Source organism: Tachypleus tridentatus, chromosome 7, assembly GCF_004210375.1.
Source record: "Tachypleus tridentatus isolate NWPU-2018 chromosome 7, ASM421037v1, whole genome shotgun sequence".
In the NCBI taxonomy this organism is placed as follows: Eukaryota; Metazoa; Arthropoda; class Merostomata; order Xiphosura; family Limulidae; genus Tachypleus; species Tachypleus tridentatus.
In genome coordinates this window covers 67948811-67967109 of record NC_134831.1, presented here as the reverse complement: position 1 = coordinate 67967109, position 18299 = coordinate 67948811, and the positions used below count along the sequence as shown (strand labels likewise).

General features: G+C 35.0%; 1 long non-coding RNA gene across 1 annotated transcript in view; it reads right to left on the bottom strand.

Annotated features, from left to right (window-relative positions):
* Positions 1-9640: 9640 nt before the first annotated feature.
* LOC143255890 (uncharacterized) overlaps positions 9641-18299 on the bottom strand; it is a 145770-nt gene continuing 137111 nt past the window's right edge. The window contains exons 4-5 of the long non-coding RNA XR_013030909.1: positions 14956-15023; positions 9641-10348 (exon numbers count right to left, since the gene is read on the bottom strand). This is a non-coding gene — a long non-coding RNA (uncharacterized LOC143255890). The remainder of the gene's footprint in view (positions 10349-14955; positions 15024-18299) is intronic.

The window sequence follows — 18299 nt, the reverse complement described above, 5'->3', positions numbered from 1 at the left end:
AGGTTTGATTTTTTTAAGTTTGCACAAAGCTACACGAAGGCCATCTGCGCTAGCCGTCACTAATTTAGCAGCGTAAGACTAGAGGGTAAACAGCTTGTCATCACCACCTAGCGGCAAAGCTTGGGCTACTCTTTTACCAACGAATAGTGGGATTGTCCTTCACTTATAATGCCTCCACCGCTGAAATGGCAAGCATGATTGGTGTAACGGGAATTCGACCCCACGACCCTAATATTATGAGTCGAGCGCCCTAAAATCCTGGCCATGTCTGGACAATTTCGTATTAGGGACTTCCTATGATCCTATTGTTTTAACTCTTGTCTATCTCTTCTAACTGCGGTGTTCGTTAATATATAAAAGTAAATACATCTTGATTGATTGTTGTTAAGCGCAAAGCTACACAATAGGCCATTTGTTCTCTGTTTACCTGAGGTATCGAAACTCGAATTTAGCGTAATAAGTCTAAAGACTTATCGCTAAGCCGCTGGGAGAAAATACATTTTTATTAGATGATATTTAAATCACCAAGTTCATCGATCGATGATCAGTATCAACAAGTAAATAATCGGTTGTACTTGCATAAAATCTTAGAGCAGATAGGTTCTTAAAAGACTGAACAAAATTATGTTCTCATTACGATAAGCTAAAAACACTTTTTTGTTACGACTACATATTTCGTTGGCCTTAAAGCTTCAGTTTTATTTTATGAGAAAAAATTATTTGAATAATTTAGTTCGCAAAAAAATATGCTTTTATTAACTCATCTTTAACATAAAACGAGCAGAGAAAAAACTATATGAAACCAACATATTGATATAATGAATACATAACTTTGGTGAGTCTCGAATTTCGTTTCAGTTGAGGAGAAAAATATTACATTTTTGGAGATTACTTCTAAAAACTTAGTAAGTTGTTGATATATCTTTCAAACAGAAAATAGATAGATAAATGGGTATACAGATAGATAGATAAATATTTAAGCATACAAATATATAAATAAATAAACAGATAGATAGATAAACAAAGTGTTCCATGAATCAAGTTTGCTTATACCGGATCGTTTCATGACCTCTTGCACTTATCTACATCTATCCAACAGTGAAAACCTCTCGATGTTTCATCTTATCTTTGACAAATGGATAGTTTCACACAGAAAAAAAGGAAAAAAAGCACGAGCCTTTAAGGCTTCTTTTGTTAACAACTGTTCAGCCGTGTTTTGGTTTTTATCAGACCATGTCGAATTTTCCAAGAACCAACAGAACTTTTATTTTACTGTTTTTTGTTTATAACAGTTCGAAAACAAAAGCTGATCGATCATTGACCTCTTGTGGTCAACGTTCTTCTGTTGAACGAAACAAAGTTTTTTTTTTTTTTAAGTTTATCTTAACTCCACGTTGATTTTTAAATGGTGTACCGCAGTGGAAAAGGATATTAACAACAACAAAGAAAAATAAACTTAAGAAAGAAAAACTGTTGTCCCCAGAGGCAAAAGTACAACAACAAGCCTGACGAACATGACGAAAAGTAATGTAGTGACAAGCAAACTAAATAGAGAGAGGGTAATAAGATAGCGTTATAATACACAAAAAGTAAAGCGTGATTCTGTTCTGATCAACGTAATAGGAAACAGGAATAAAGTAATTCCATACTGGTAAAAATATACTGCTATAAAAGGTTATTAAAACCACACACAAAAACATGGAGATGGTTGGGACTAATAATGAATCCCTTTAAAAAAAAGACAAGGTCAGCAAGGTTGAGAAAGATTATGAAGAATGGTGCATAAAGTGACCACAAGCTCATGACCAAAGCCAAGAAATAATTTTGTTTCCAATTTCTCTATCGGTACCTTTTCTTCATTATCCATAAATTTCAAGTAAAGTATGAGAGAATCCTGTGACTGATACATCCAGACTTAGCAACATTGCTTTTATTTCACATGTTTCTTGTAGTTATTAAAATACTGATTTGTTAGATGATGTGATAAAAAGCAATAATATGAGCAAGTTACAGTTGCTTACTGCGAACTTATATTACTTTTTATTACAGTCACCTTTAAAAATAGTGTATTCGAATTTCTTTTGGATCTCAACAGCCCAATAGGTTTAGCATAGTGAGAAAGAAAAATTAAACTTTTATTGTTTCATATTATTTCTACGTATCTTTCAGCAGCCTCCAAGCTTTTGTGATGCTTTATTTGTTTATTGTTAAGCAAAAAACTACACAATGGGCTATCTGTGTTGTGCCCGTAACGATTGTTTACACACAGTTTTCGGCGTCAGAAGTCCGTTTAATTATGCAAAACTGTAGACGTGCTAAAACTTAATAAATCAAAAGTTCCACTGTTTAATGTGTCTGAGTTCTTTTAGGACTTACATAACTAATTGAATAAGTTTAATTCAGGTATACAATGTTTTAACTGACTTATATTACTTACCTATATTTATAGTAGAAAATTTGGTTAGGGCGCTCGACTCGTAATCTGAGGGTCGCGGGATCGAATCCTCATCACACCAAACATGCCTTTCAATCGTTTGTTTGTTTGTTTTATGATTTTCGCGCAAAGCTACTCGAGGGTTATCTGAGCTAGCCGTCCCTAATTTAGCAGTGTAAGACTAGAGGGAAGGCAGCTAGTCATCACCATCCATCGCCAACTTTTGGGCTACTCTTTTATCAACGAATAATGGGATTGACCGTCACATTATAGCGCCATCACGGCTGAAAGGACGAGCAGATTTGGTGTGACAGGGCTTCGAACCTGTGACCCTCAGATTACGAGTCGAGTGCCTTAACTACGTGGCCATGCCGGGCCTTTCAATCGTGAGGGCGTTATAAAGTAACAGTCAATCCCACTATTCGTTGGTAAAATAGTAGCCCAAGAGTAGGCGGTAGGTGGAGATGACTAGGTGCCTTCCATCTAGTCTTACATTGCTAAATTAAGGATGGTTAGCGCAGGTAGCCCTCGTGTAGCTTTTCACGAAATTAAAAAACAAAATCAAGTGAAAATGTTAAGATTAATTCAAAGTCAACTAAACCAGATTTGTGCCATAAAGCAAATTACCACAATTTTTTTTATTTGTTTCTTGTTAATCACAAGTCTGCATGGGTAGCTGTGATCACAGCAGATATCGAAAACTGATTTTTAGCGTTAAGAGTTTTCAAACTTTCCGTTAAGCCACGTGGAGGTGGGAGGCACTAACGTTGATAGTTAACTTAGAGAGCATAATTAACTACCACAAGTGTTTGGTTTGCATATAAACAGTTAGAATGAAGTTTAACACAGAACAAAACGTGTGTTCTGCAGGCGCAGTAAACCTCAATATATAAGTTTAAAAAAAAAAAACCCTTCACCTTCCGACAGTACAAAGAAGTCAGAAATGTGAATTGACATATTTTATAATAATAAAATTTGAAAAGGTTCGTATAGATAATGATTCATTTTTAATATGGCATCACAATTGTAATTTGTAAAATTAAGCATTCTCTATTAATACTGCGTTAATTCTCGTCAATGCCAACTTCTGTATTGTTTTACTGTATTACCCTATTCTTCCCTGTCTCCTAAAGAGACGACTGTGTTGTTGTTTGAACTTATTTGTGTTAGAAAGTCAGAAACGAAAGCAGCATATGTACCGTCAAAGTTAGGTTTAAACATTTGGTGTTTATTTACTGGAGCTCACTCTGATCAAGGAAATAGCATCTAAATAGTCAGGTGCTCAAAAACCGAAACCGACAAACCAATAAAGTATGATCACGTGACACATGAGACCGTCCATTCGAAATGGAAATCGTGACCGAAAGCGGAACTCTGAGTAGGTTAGGCCACCCGTAAACATCAACCCCATATTACCAATACCAAATTACAGGATCCAACACCGTGGCAAGAGAAATAACATACATCCTTCTATGGAGCTGAAAACAAAAAGGTTCAATTAACCTGCAACAGCTTAATCAATGCTGTGGAAGAACTAATACAAAACATTAGGCGACCTGGTAGCTCGGGTCTCATATTACCGTTCGTACCTCTTCGGTCAGAAAAGAAGGTACCTAATAGATGGCTAAAGCTCCACCTGAGAAAAAAATAGATTCCTAGAAAGAACATGATAAAATAGACGCTTCGTTTTATGGTCTCCAACTTCAAATGTTGCTGCCTCCACGCAATCCTCACTCCTCAAGAAACGAGTTTGCCCTTTATGCTTCCAACTCAAGACCACTGGGGGAGTACTGAACTTACTTAGGTCCAAAACATCTATTTCAATCCCAGATCCGTTCTTTATGTCTCAAGAGTAGCTTTATTTGTCACAATCAAATAAAATGTGTGACAAATATCACCAGAGGAACTTATTTAACGAAGGTATTTTTTGCTAACTCTACCGACAAATGTTGTTCTATCTACTAAAATTTTCTCAGCAGCAGAACCTTTTTGTTTTCCTCATAGTTAGCTGGTTATCTTTGTTTTCAATTTTTGTCTGTACAAGACAGGCTCTATCTAGGTAAGATGATAGATGCCTCACGGCGTTGAAAGTTTCTCCCTTACGCAATGCTCAGGAAGTGATTGAATAATGCTTGCATAATACTATTTGACATGCTCAGTAGATAAATATAAAATGAGCCTAAAGCGCTCCTTTAATGTCTTGAGAGAGAATTCCTCTGTGCAGAAAACTAGGAGCTTTCTATTAAACACCCTCTCCGTTTCACCTGAAAGTAGCTGGTTTCGTCCGATTTCCTCATATCTATTAACCAGGAGAACTTGGCACGAAAATTAAATACTAAAATGTGAATTTCGCAGCTAGTCTAACTTGTATATGTTCTATTCAATTCACCAGGTGTCGCCTAATTAAATATACGTTGTTTTTTTCTGACAGAATGAAAGTCAATTTCGTCGTAAATTATATGCATACATAAGATACATCATTCCACCAGGTGTCGATTAAATATATTTTTATACATATAAAATATAATATCAAAAACGTAGCACACAATCAAATAAACAGAACAGTTTAGTCTGAACATAAACATCTGTGTGAGAAAATTAAAATAAGTTTAATAATCACAGCTCAAAAATTAATTTTATTTATTTATGTGCTGTTATCGTGAAATGAATAGAGTAGAAATCTAATTTTTCATTTAATACCTTTAGAGATATTTCATATTTATATAATTAAACGTTACTTCTGACAAACACCTTTGTTTTTCATTTGTTTTTAACGCTTGTGAATTCTTGCTGAAAGTTATTTATCAAATTAGTTCAAAAACTTGTGCACCATAACTAAGATTTATAGCTTGGAGGAATAGTTTCAGAAACGTATATTAAGTAAATCAATAATCACCCTCTTTTAATATTTTTACTCAGAGCACCTCAGCAAAAGGTACTTCCCGTGGAAAAATGATATAAGTATAAAAAGATAAAGCAGGAAAGAGGTACATGTGGTACGGGAGGTACTGTCACACCCCCAGTCGTTGAGGTCATAGTATATACAAAAGTTTTAGGTTTTGCAACGACGTTCAGCACACCCTACTTAAAAATCGTCCCTTCAAAGGTTTATGGGATAAGCATAAGGTTCTCCGTGGAGGTCCCTGTATAGGCGAAGGCGGGGGTGGGACGACCGTGTAGGAGTTCAAGAGATCTGTTATTTTACAGGTCCTATGATTACATCAGTATAAAGAGCATTCTTTAAGTTGTAGTATGTTTCTCCACCATAACCATGGTGTAATTAAATGTAGTTTACTTTACAAAGTCGTTCATTACCTACTATAGAAATCACAATGGTTGTCCCACAGGGAAATATTGAAATGATGGTGAAACCTAAAGTACATGTACATTTAATTTGACTTATGTCCTCTCAGGAACATTTTCCTTCTCGTTCTTTCCTAGCATATAATTTCTAAGTGCAGTTTTAGATTACGCTTTAACTCCAGCAAAACAGAAAAGTGCCTCAATACCTATTTTTATACATAGTTTACTTAAGAAACGAAGAGCATAAGGGATCCAGATAATGCGTGATAGGTTAAGCTAGAGATGTTCTTCTTCTTAAAGACGTATCTTATGGTATTTTCAATAACGTACCAGTTTTAAGAAACTAGGTTCGTAATGTAGTAAATTATTTTTAAAAAGTTATTTTTGTGTAACTTCAATACGACATAGATAGTTGTATATTTATTTGTTCGTGGATGTATAATGAAATGAAAGAATACACTATATAATACACTAAACACAAAACTTGGTCAACACTATATGCAATCAGTTATTTATTTAAAGCGTGCAACAAAGCCGGATTAAAACAATAATCCTCAAACATTTTACCCCCATGGATCCCTTTATGGACCAAACATATTCTTGAGAACGTGCCTGTGGAAGCTGGTTCTACAATGTTTAAAAATGACAGTGGCGTAAATAAGTAAACTAATAAAATTATCGAGTAAAATATTATAATTATTTAGTCGAGAATAGCACCTTTATTCTTTAATTGAAACATGGAAGAATTTTATCGTCACAGACACACTTTAGAAAGTTTATGAACCTCTTGATAGATGGAAGATCTATGGAACACAGGTCGAGATCCAATGTTTTTAAAACAATTAGGCTTAACATTTTTCCTTATTTTGTCTTTTAACAAATAACCTTCAACTCAAAAACCTCAGTCTGGACCAGGATGTCAAGAAGACAAGAGAATGCATTTATTTTCCAACCGCCGTTAGAACTCAAACAACAAAAAGGAAAACATAACAAAATCCAAAACGTAAGCTTAGAATAACAGGCATCACCTGATATTCTGTCGTTAGTACTTATAGGAATTTAGTTTTAATTAATTAACTCACTGTCTGAAACAACGATTGGGTATGAACATAATTTTGGCTACGAGCACCAGAGATTTGGTTGGATCAGTGATATAAAACAATGTATGGTGTATTATTGGGAAGGTTCCAGTGCTTAGCTTGCTCACACTGTAACTCGTAGGATTCAACAATGTTCGCGATTATTTGCCTCAGAAACGTGCGCCACACCTTGAGGACGTGAATGCTCTGTGAAGGTAACATTAAGATTATTTAGTGGTGAGTGTTGTTGAATACCTGCCTTTCATTTAGGTTATCAACTCAAAACTGTAAAACAGACTGTTTCGAAATATATACTAATATATTTGAGAATCTATTAACCAGAAAGGTATAGATACTGCAGAAGGAATAATTGCCTATCCGTCTTTATGTTATTTAAATGTATTTCAAATAGTTCTACTTTCTTTTTCCGTAACACATTATACACAGTACTGTTTTAAAGTGTTAGGACAAAGTTAAAACAAAATTTTAGGCTACTTTCCAAGAACAGTGAAAGGTAAATCACAGGTGAAACATCAAAATTTTATTAATCTTTATATTTAGTACAATAGAAGCTCAGTGGAAGTGCTTAAGTTCAGCAAACAGTATTTTGTGTGTCCCCCTTTTGCTTTAATAACTGCAGAAAAGTGAAAAGTGTTGTTACAGCGTATCTAGTCAAAGTGTTCTCCGGGATTTTACTCCAAATGTCTCTAATGCATTATCATAAAGTTTCTTTAGAAGTAACTTTTGATTTCTCAAGTTTTCGATTTATCAACTCCCAGATCTGTTCAATTGGATTGAGATTGGGGATCTTTAGGAGGGGCTATTGTGTCATTTGAATGACTTCAGAAGCTTCTGTTTCAGCTTAGTGCCCCCAGTGACACAGCGGCATGTCTGCGGACTCACACCGCTAAAACCGGGTTTTGATACCGCGGCGGCCAGAGCACCGATATCCCATTTTATAGCCTTTTGTTTAATTCCAAACAATCAATAGACTTAGATAAGGCTGGATAAATGTTTGAATAGAATCCTTTACCAATATTACGTAAACTACTGGGTGTACCATAAGGGATCAGTATCTGAAGGTGATCCATTATTCTATCTGTTTTGCAAACATCTTATGTTACTTCAGCAGAAAAACGCCCCCAACCATCACGCTGCCTCCCCCATGTTTCGTAGTAAGTGTTTAGTTTACAGGTAAGTATCTTTCTCCCTTTCTTCTACCAGACATACAACCTACGCCTTGAAACAAGTATTTCAAACTTGGACTCATCCGTCCATAACATCCTCTTTCAATTATCAACTGTCCGGTTTTTGTACCTTTTAGTAAATTTTAGTCTCTTGACAATATTTGGAGACTGCAGTAAAAGTTTTTCAGCCGTTACACAACTAAATATTTCATTCATGTTAAATCTTCTTGATACTGTAGATCTGGACACTTTTCTGTCATTTGGCACATGGCTGTTTATCTCATGCTTGAGATCAGTGGCAGTTTTCCTTCTGTCCCGAAGGATGAATAAACAAAGATACTTAACACCAGTACCATTGAGTTTAGTTGTCCTGCCTCTTCCTTTCCTATTTTCAAATTTTCCTGTCTCAGTCTCACAGGGAAATATTTCAAGTCTGCGGCAGTCTGTCAGAAAATCCTATCAACATAACGTAACTCTTTCACGCGAACCATCTATTCTACTGACAATTTACTTTTAGGCCGTGGCATGACAACAAAACTTAATATATACTGTTAAACACTGTTTTTATCAAGGTTTATTTGTGAGGTGTTAGTAAAACGATTTCTTCTAGCATATACCTGTATTATATGTTAATTCCTTGCTTGCTTCTTTCTGTATAGTTAACTCACTGTATGGGATACCATGACAGTTATTTCAGACCCTAAATTTGATCAGTATATTTATTCAAGAATAATAAGTATTCTCGCCTTGACTCATTCAGTTATCAACAGGGGTCAGTGATGCATTACCATGGTTGTGTACTTTACATTCTGTAATGGCGTGTAAAAATTAACCCAATAAAATAGAAAGAATAACAAAATATTATCTCATTCTAACGCCTTTTAGATAGTACTCTATACACTATTAATTTTGAGCTTGGACATTATAACTTTTGAAGTAAAACAAACACCAATTAATCTTTTCTCTTAAGTGGTTAATCGGCGTGAAAAGGAACGACGTCATTTTAAACAAATTAAGACGAACTCTGTCATTTTTATATTATTAAGAAATCTTGTAGAAAGTGAAGATTATCAAAGAGACGAATTAACTCACGCCACTGCTAAACCTCTTCCTACTTTCCATGAATTAATGTAACATAAAACGTCATACAATATGAGCTATCTGAGAGTATGAATTTATATCTTTTACATGGAAAGTAAGTATTGTACAAACTGAAACTTTTGTATGCGATTTAGTAATAAATCCTACACATATTAGTCTTGAAGCGGTGAATCTAATTTGGTCAACAATTTATCATTCTGAAGCTGTTTAGAATTTTTTTGAATTTATAAAAAATTTTATAAGAAATAAAGATGAGGTTAAATAATTGTTCGCCAAACTATTCCAATAGAATATTTTAGGACGTCTGTATTTAATGGCCGAAATATAAAGAAATTATATTCTGATTTACCTGAAATAATGACGAACACGAAAAGAGACTGGCTATTTTATTTCCCGACTTAGAAATGTACTGGAGTCAGTTTTTATAACTCAAATGACAACAAACTGATAGTTTTAGCTAAAAACGACAAAAACATCAGAACTCATAACGACTGAAAATACAAAGACGTATTTTAGAGAGCGATTATAGCAGATATCAGATTTCTTGTCTCTACAGTACAGTGAAATATGAAATGAACTCTTTCTTTGCCCAACGCTAAAATAGATCAAATACTGTATCTGCTGAACATGGAGAAATATTTAACCTTTTCAGCTACGAGATATTGAACTCTGTGTCTATCTAATTTGACTTGTTTTTATTTTACTTTCCAGTAGAGAAAGATACATGTTTCCTATTTCGCGGTAACGTTTAACGTTTTGTATATCCCAGTAAGAAAACGCATTCAACTTTTCACGCGAACTAGTGGGGGAAAGTTGCCTATGATCGAATGATACTGAAATTCTTTTTTTATTCTATCCAATAACAAGAAATAGTAAACTTTCTGCTGCCCACCACCACAAGAACTTGCTCTAGCTGTCCCATGTGGCGGTGCGTTAGAGCAACAAGCCGTGAGAGACACTGCACAGGTGGTCCTCCATCAATGTTCGGTTCATCAAAGCTACCTGCCCTCCTGTCGGTTTCAATAACTACAGAGACAATATGAGAAGATGTTGTAATGGAAGTGTTTTCATTTGTTGTTTTGAAATGTCCGACTGGTCAATGACTACATCCTCGAGAACATTAAAAATGATCTAGTATACGGCTATGGCTTCACACTGCGCCGACCATGATGGGCAGAGCTCAAACACCAGGGGCACAATACATAGACGGTATGTGGTGAAAGGGTGACATGTGCTTCAATAATCTGAGATGAATAGACAATATTGAAAGAGAATAATTAAAACGAGTACTTCTAAACCCCAGAAATAAGTTGTTATTTTTCCCTTTTATAACCATGATAAAGCAAGGGCAGAAAGAATTGCTTTGTAATTTAGTCTGAAATGAGAAACTTCCTTAAAAAGTTCAATAGTAGAACAGATCATAATTCTGACGCTGCATGATATTTAAGGAAGAAATACACTAAAACTTTGGGCAATCTGACGAACAATTTTGTAGGGTTGTGAAATGCAAAACAAAGCACAAATATATACAGTATAAGACCTAATTGTTTATATTCATATAATAAGTAACTAACTCTTTCACAATGAAATGGCATTATATTTGCTTGTTTTTTATTAAGTACAAAGTTACATAATGTACTCTGCCCACCATGCGTTTCGAAGTCCTCAAATTGACAGCTGAGACGCCAGGAATTAACGGTTTATATCAGTTTTAAATATTAATGCCCTATCTCATTAAATATAGTTTGACAGTAATTCAGTTGTTATTATGCATATATTCGCTGTTTTGTTAAACTATATCACTATGTTTGTTTTAAGAGGTTATTAATTAGAATAACTACTGTGATCGAAATATTTATTTCTTTTATTTTTAGTGTTGATAAAAAGGAAGAACACTGAATATTACAATTAAAAAAATCTAGGAAAGTTATAATAGTTTATTGCTTTCTCTCAAATTATGCGTTATCCTACTTAAGTTTGGTTACAATGCATTTGCTCAAACAATGGTTAATCCATCCAAAACTGTTCAAACTAGTATTGTTGTATGACAGACTTAATAAGTTAAATGGAATGTGTTAAAGCATATGTTGAGGCCCGGCATGGTCAAGTGGTTAAGGCACAATCTAAGGGTCACGGGTTCGAATCCCGGTCACACCAAACAGGCTCGCCCTTTCAGTCGTGGAGGCGTTGTAATGTGACAGTTAATTCATTGGTAAAAGAGTAGCCCAAGAGCTGGCGGTGTGTTGTGATGACTAGTTGCCTTTCCTCTTGTCTTACACTGCTAAATTTGTGACGGCTAGCGCAGAGAGCCCTCGCGTAGTTTGCGCGAAATTCAAAAACAAACAAGTTAACCCTTTGTATGTCAGTTGTTGTTTTTTTCCGAGTCCCATATGCAGAATTTATTGTTAATAAGTAAACTCACTGGAAGATTAGAAAACATATAACCAGCTATATAGAAATATATCTTGATAAGAAGATGGCTTAGGTAAATTGTGTTTAACTACTTAGTCTCTGTAAAGAAAGTATGTGTGTGTGTGTATTTTCTTATAGCAAAGCCACATTGAACTATCTGCTGTGTTCACCGAGCGGAATCAAACCCCTGACTTTAGTGTTGTAAATCCGTAGACTTACTGCTGTCCCAGCGGAGGACAAAAAGAGAGAGAGAAAGATATCTTAACAAAAATCACATTTATAATGCACATGCCACGAGAATTTGCATATAAAATAGTACATTTGTTTTCGCATGTCTTCGCTGTGTCCATTGCAGATATACAACCTTGATATTTAGCGTTAAAAGCTTTCGATCTTATCGATGAGCCACTGACTGCAAGGCTGAAAAAAAAGAAAGAAAAATGAATTTTGACAATTACTTTTGCTCTTTGTTATACATTAAGTGAAGAATGACCATGGAGAAAATATTGTTTAGTCACAGGTTATTATTAGAAGGATATTTCGTATAGTTCAACAGTGTGTGGTAAACCAGAATAACACAATATTTTCACGTGCTCCTTTGTCATTTCACGAGTCTTTCTTTCTTTTTTTTTTTTTTTTTTTGAAGGCAGTGCTCACAGAACGTTTCCCATCTCCAACACTTATTTGTACAAACAAAAATAAGATTGTACTCCGTTTGCTCGACTTAAATAAGTGTGGCTTTTTGTATTTACTGGCATAAAAATCAGCTATAAAAACGACTCTAGATCTTTTAATTGCTCAAGTAAAAGGCCTCTGAGTATATATCTCAAAAGCGTCAAATACAAATAACGTGAGTACCAGTGACATGCTCCGTTACACTAAAACTAGAAACACCATAAATATAGCATTAACTATCATTTTTCTTAATTGCTTAGAGAGCTACTTAAATGCGACATATATTAAGAAAACAGACATTGAGAATTGATGTATCTGACAAAACTACACTTGATATATTTAAAATAACACCACCAGCTATTCAGTATATGATAAAAAAAAAACACCAGAGATATAGTATATGATAAACAACTCCAGATATAAAGTATGTGATAAACAACACCAAATATAGAGTATATGTTAAGGGACACTAGATACACACTATATGAAAAACAATACCAAATATACAGTATATGTTAAGCAACATCAGATACACACTGTATGATACACAATACCAAATATACAGTATATGTTAAGTAACACTAGGTACACATTGTAAGATAAACACAACCAGATTTACAGTATATGTTAAGTAACACTAGATACACACTATAAGATAAACACAACCAGATATGCAGTATATGGCAAACAACACCAGATATACAGTATATGTTAAGTGACATTAAATACACACTGTATGAGAAACAATAGCAAATATACAGTATATGTTAAGCAACATCAGATACACACTGTATGATAAACAGCACCAAATATACAGTATATGTTAATCAATAAATATACACAGTATATGATAAACAACACGAAATATACAGTATATGAAAGACAACACCAAATATACAGTATATGTTAAGCAACATCAGATACACACTATATGATAAACAACCCCAGACGTACAATATTTGATATTTTCTGACTTATGTTCGTCACAGTTTACGAAAATCCATTAATAACTATTTCTAGTTAATGTAAGAAGTTAATTCATTTTCGTATAGAATACTCTTCTCTATATATAGTACGTTTCTTGTAGGACAATAGTTTCAAAACGCATTTAAAAGCGTATATACATAGAAAGAGTTCACGATACAGACAGCTTTTCTAAGTCACTTTGCGTGTCATTTTTTTGGATTTGTTCAGCTGAATGTAAGTTGTTGTTCTTCCAGGTTACCAATTGAAACTACGCGCGAACAAGACCCTCGTGATCAGTTTCTATACGTTCCTAACAGTGGCTGTTGTTCAACTCACCATATGTAGCAACAGACACCTGTTGGAGAGCTTAACAAAGATGTGTAATTGAGAGTGGATTACCAAGAATAGCCACATCATTCAGTAATATTACTAAAATTAAAACACTACTTATGGCATCCCTATCATTATTGAATAAAACAAGCTCAGGAAACAAGTACAAATGGACGAAAGGATTTGAGAGAATTAGATTATTTAACATTTTGTTTCTTGTTTTCCACAGCTTTCCTCCCCAAATAAATTAGAAAACCAGGGAATTGCTACACTTAAAGATGAAACTACTGTGGATTTGTTTGTTTTTAGCTAAACGCAAAGCGACACAATAGGCCAACTATGTTCTGCCCACAACTGATATGGTAATGCGGTCTCTATCGGTGTAAGTCCGCAGACACTCGAGGCCAGTATCTGTGGGAATTAATTGTTTGTAAAGATTAATGTTGACGATAAATGAATCTCCGAGAAAAAAGATGATGCAAAAATACATGTTCATAGATCAAACGTTATAACCTTATGAGGCTTTGCGTAGTCTACTGATTAGTAGAGAATTCATGGTTTCTGACCGATTGCCCCCAAAATGCGTCCCACACTTTGGAATTGTGGGTTCATTATAAGAGTATCGGTTAAGCCAGATAATAAAAGTCCAGGTAGTGGCAGTGGATTCTGCTCACTAAACAGCCAGCTGCTCTGTCAGTTCAAAATACAGACCACATGAGAAGCTCTCGGGACCATAACGTATTGGTTCAACGCGTTGCTAACACTCGATTACGCGTTGGATCAACGAGTTATGGCGCTGTAGATAGATATAGCTACAGATGGATTATAGGATTTGACACATGCTGTTTATGTTTGGCTACATCTTCATTCAATACGATATAGGCTCATTGGTTTACTATAAACGCGAAGCTCTAAGACAGACAAAAATATACTATTATATGTTGTTTATATAAATCTGCAAATGTTTATAGTTTCCTTAAAATAATGATTATAGATTTTTCTCGATTTTTTTTTTGCCTCAGAATATTTTAACCCGTTTTGATGTAATCAAGAATGTTTTTTCTTTAAAAAAAAAAACATTTTATGGCGTGTTTGTTTTTGAATTTTGCGCAAAGCTATTCGAGGGCTATCTTTGCTAGGCGTCCCTAACTCAGTGGTGTGAAATAAGAGGGAAGGCAGCTAGTCCTCACCACCAACTCTTGGGTTATTCTTTTACCAACTAATAGTGAGATTGACCGTCACTTATAACGCCCCCACGGCTGAAATGGCGAGCATGTTTGGTGTGATGGGGTTTCGAACCCGCGACCCTCGGAGTAGGAGTCGAGTGCCTTCACCTCCTGGCCATGCCGGGCCTTTTATGGGGTGTCCTCATATTATTAACACACACACAATAATAATAATAGAACTTGTCTAAAAGTTGATGTTATTCTCGACGTCAAATATTCTTAGAAAATCAAAAACAACTTACTGATTAAATATCCATGCATGAAGTAAGAACTTATGCTGAAAGAAGTCGTGACCGACACGTAGAAGAAACTGAAAGCACAAAAAATAAAGAATGTACTTTTTTTCTCGACAACTGGCAACTTACACAACACCATAGAATTACTGATACGGTTTAAGCATTTCGATTTTTTTGATAATTAAGCGATCACTTTTAACTTACAAACACTGTTTGTACACTAACAATTTCCATCTAGATTAAGTTTGTCTTAAGAAAATGATTTATTTGTTTGTTTGTTTTTGAATTTTGCGCAAAGCTATACGAGGGCTATCTGCACTAGCCGTCCAAAATTTTGCAGTGTAAGACTAGAGGAAAGGCAACTAGTCATCACCATCCACCGCCAACGCTTCGGCTACTATTTTACCAATGAATAGTGGGATTGATTGTAACATTATAACTCCCCCACGGTTGAAATGGCGATCATGTTTGGTGTGACGCGGATTCCAACCCGCGACAATCAGATTACCACTTAAGGGCCCTAACTACCTCGCTATGCCGAGCCTAAGAAAACGAAAACGATACTCGTTACATTCAATTGCTATTATTTTTTGCTAACATTAGTAAATGCTTTTTGAGCGAGGCAAAATTCAGGCTGAAGTTAAGTTACAAGCTCAAAACATGAAGGGTCAGGTTGATAGTGGGCTCGACTCTCTGGGTCTCGAGTTTGTACCTCTGAATATGTTTACTTTTTTTGCTGTGTGTGTTGTGGTGAGGGGGGTGGTTATAGTGTGACAGCCACTATTTACTATAAAAGGGTAGTCCAAGAGTTGGCGCTGGGTGATGTTGATTAGCTGCTTTCCCTCTTGTCTATCACTGCTAAATTAGGGACGACTGGCACAGACAGCTGTCGTGTAGCTTTGCACGAAATCCGAAACAAGCAATACAATAAATACAGTGTTACGACCTCATTACTCTGTATCAAAACGCACAAACAATAACACTGCATCATAATAATCATAAACATAACTAAACAGCAATTTACACTATTAATCACACACATAATATAACAACAGTTCATGGACCCTACAGCACAAAATGTAGAAGAATAACAAATAATGCCTGTACAGTAAACACAATATAAATTACATGGAAATGGCCCTGAAAAGGAGCAAATGCTAAAAAGCATAAAATACAATAACCAGTAAAAAGAAATAAAACAATAGCAAAGATCATTCGAATATTTCTCTCTCTCAGGTTTCAAAAGAGAGAGTGGACAAAACGCATTATAAAATTATGATAATCATTAACCTTATCATTTAGTAATTATTTTACGTGTTCATGAAATCAAAAGCTTATAAATATACTTGATGTAGAAGCAATGTATTTGTTTTAGATTGTGTACCAGTTTTATATGTGTGTGCGTGTAACACGTATACAGTTCGTACGTATTTGAGTTAAACGTTGGTAAGTGCAGTGCGTTGACCAATAGCGTTAGCCCAGATCCTATAGAAAAACGGGCTAAAAATTAGTTTAATTTGTTACACAATAAATCCTTGAACCTCGAACTGATTTATATTCATCAAGAAAGATGAACATGATGTTTTATTGGTATGGTCTGATAAAACGAACTTACCACTAAGACTAACGACATCCGCTGTCCGTCTTCTTACACGTAAAGTGTAATGGGTAACTTCCGGAAAGTACATTCCCACGGACAAGAAGGACGTCGTACAGGTAGTTCTGGTTGAGCAAGGTTAGAGATTGTGGCCATTTTATTTGTTTTACTTATTGTGTACAACGAATAAACCTTCTTATTGCCTCTGATGTGTTTTTTTTTCTTTCCGTTAAATTATTTACGAGGAGGAAGCTAAGTACATTCCTTGCTAAGCAAAGTTACACTATGAGCTATCTGCGTTGTGTCCGCTACAAGAATTGAACCCCGAATTTTACCATTATATGCCATAAAGCTTACCACTGAGCTATCGTGGAGTTTTTATCGAAGATATTTTTTGGGCTTGCAGGTCTTGACGTCCCACGTGCTTCATGGTAATGTTCTTAATAATTCTCGGTATTGTTATTTGATAGTTAATTGTTCGGATTATTGTGGTAACTCTCGAGTTGAAAGATTTGTTTATTCAGTGAGAATGAATGAACAATTTGATTAGTTTTCTGGCGCAATATAGTTAGAATAATGTTCAGCACGTTTTAATCAAATTCTGTGCACGTGAATTTAAAATGATGAATTGTAAAACAGCTTTTTTACAACATTTGGTCTTCAAAGCATAAGTTGATTATTTAGCGAATGAAAAAGTTGTTTAAAGAAAACATTGCAGCACCTATGGGATGGGGAGAGAAATATTTGAGTTTACCTAATTACTATCTGTTGTTTTTTTTAAACGGTAGTCCTTCGCCTGGTGTCATATTGTGTTATATTTATGTCAAAATGAGTTACATTCTCCGACCCAAACCAATTTTGTAAAACAACATTCTGACCTTAACAGATCATTTTTAGCTTCTATAAGTGTAGAAATGAACATGTTTCTTTGGAAGCGATCACGAATCCCATTATGAACATGCCTGCGTCACCAAGGTGGCACCTCAAGTCACGGAGCAATAATTTATTGGTTTGTTCAAAACATACAGGCGGAACACTGAACAAATATGACCCTATACCATCCCTAACAAGCCTGGTTCTAATCCACCATCTAAGTTAAAAAAAAAAAAAAAAAGTTAGGACTTTGTGTAAACCCACCGGTAAAGTTGAGGAAAGTTACGTAAGTAGAAATTGACCTATCATGCTTAGAAAAAAACAAAACTTGGAGTTGCTTGTCTGTTTTAAGCGCAAACCTGTGCATTAGAGTATTCACGCTGTGTCCATCAGAGACCAAACCTAGAATTTTATCATTATAAGAACCCAAGCTTACCTCTGATTCATCCGGAGGCTACAGAGTGTTTAATAGATTTTATTGTAATGTTTGTTATAATAGTCATATCAGCCTACAAGTTCTTTTTGTGTGTATGTTCCTCTTGGTTTATTCATTGTAGACTTTAGATCAATGAGTTTAAGACAGAATTGCAAATCTTTCTTATTTGCCATAAGTCAAAAACTTTTCGCGCTTAGCTGGACAAATATTTATCTCAAATACATATCTCTGACATGTGATTCGTAATGAACAAATTAAAAAGAATGTGAATACATATATATGCAATGTAACGTGATTTTTATCACAAATTTTAGGCCTATGGGTTTGCAATGCTTCACGAGCATTTGGCGTTAATACCGTGCCTTATATGTTTGGTACACTAATACATGTATATGTGATTTGTTATAAAAGTTAAAATAATAAAATGTGGATGAAAACATATTT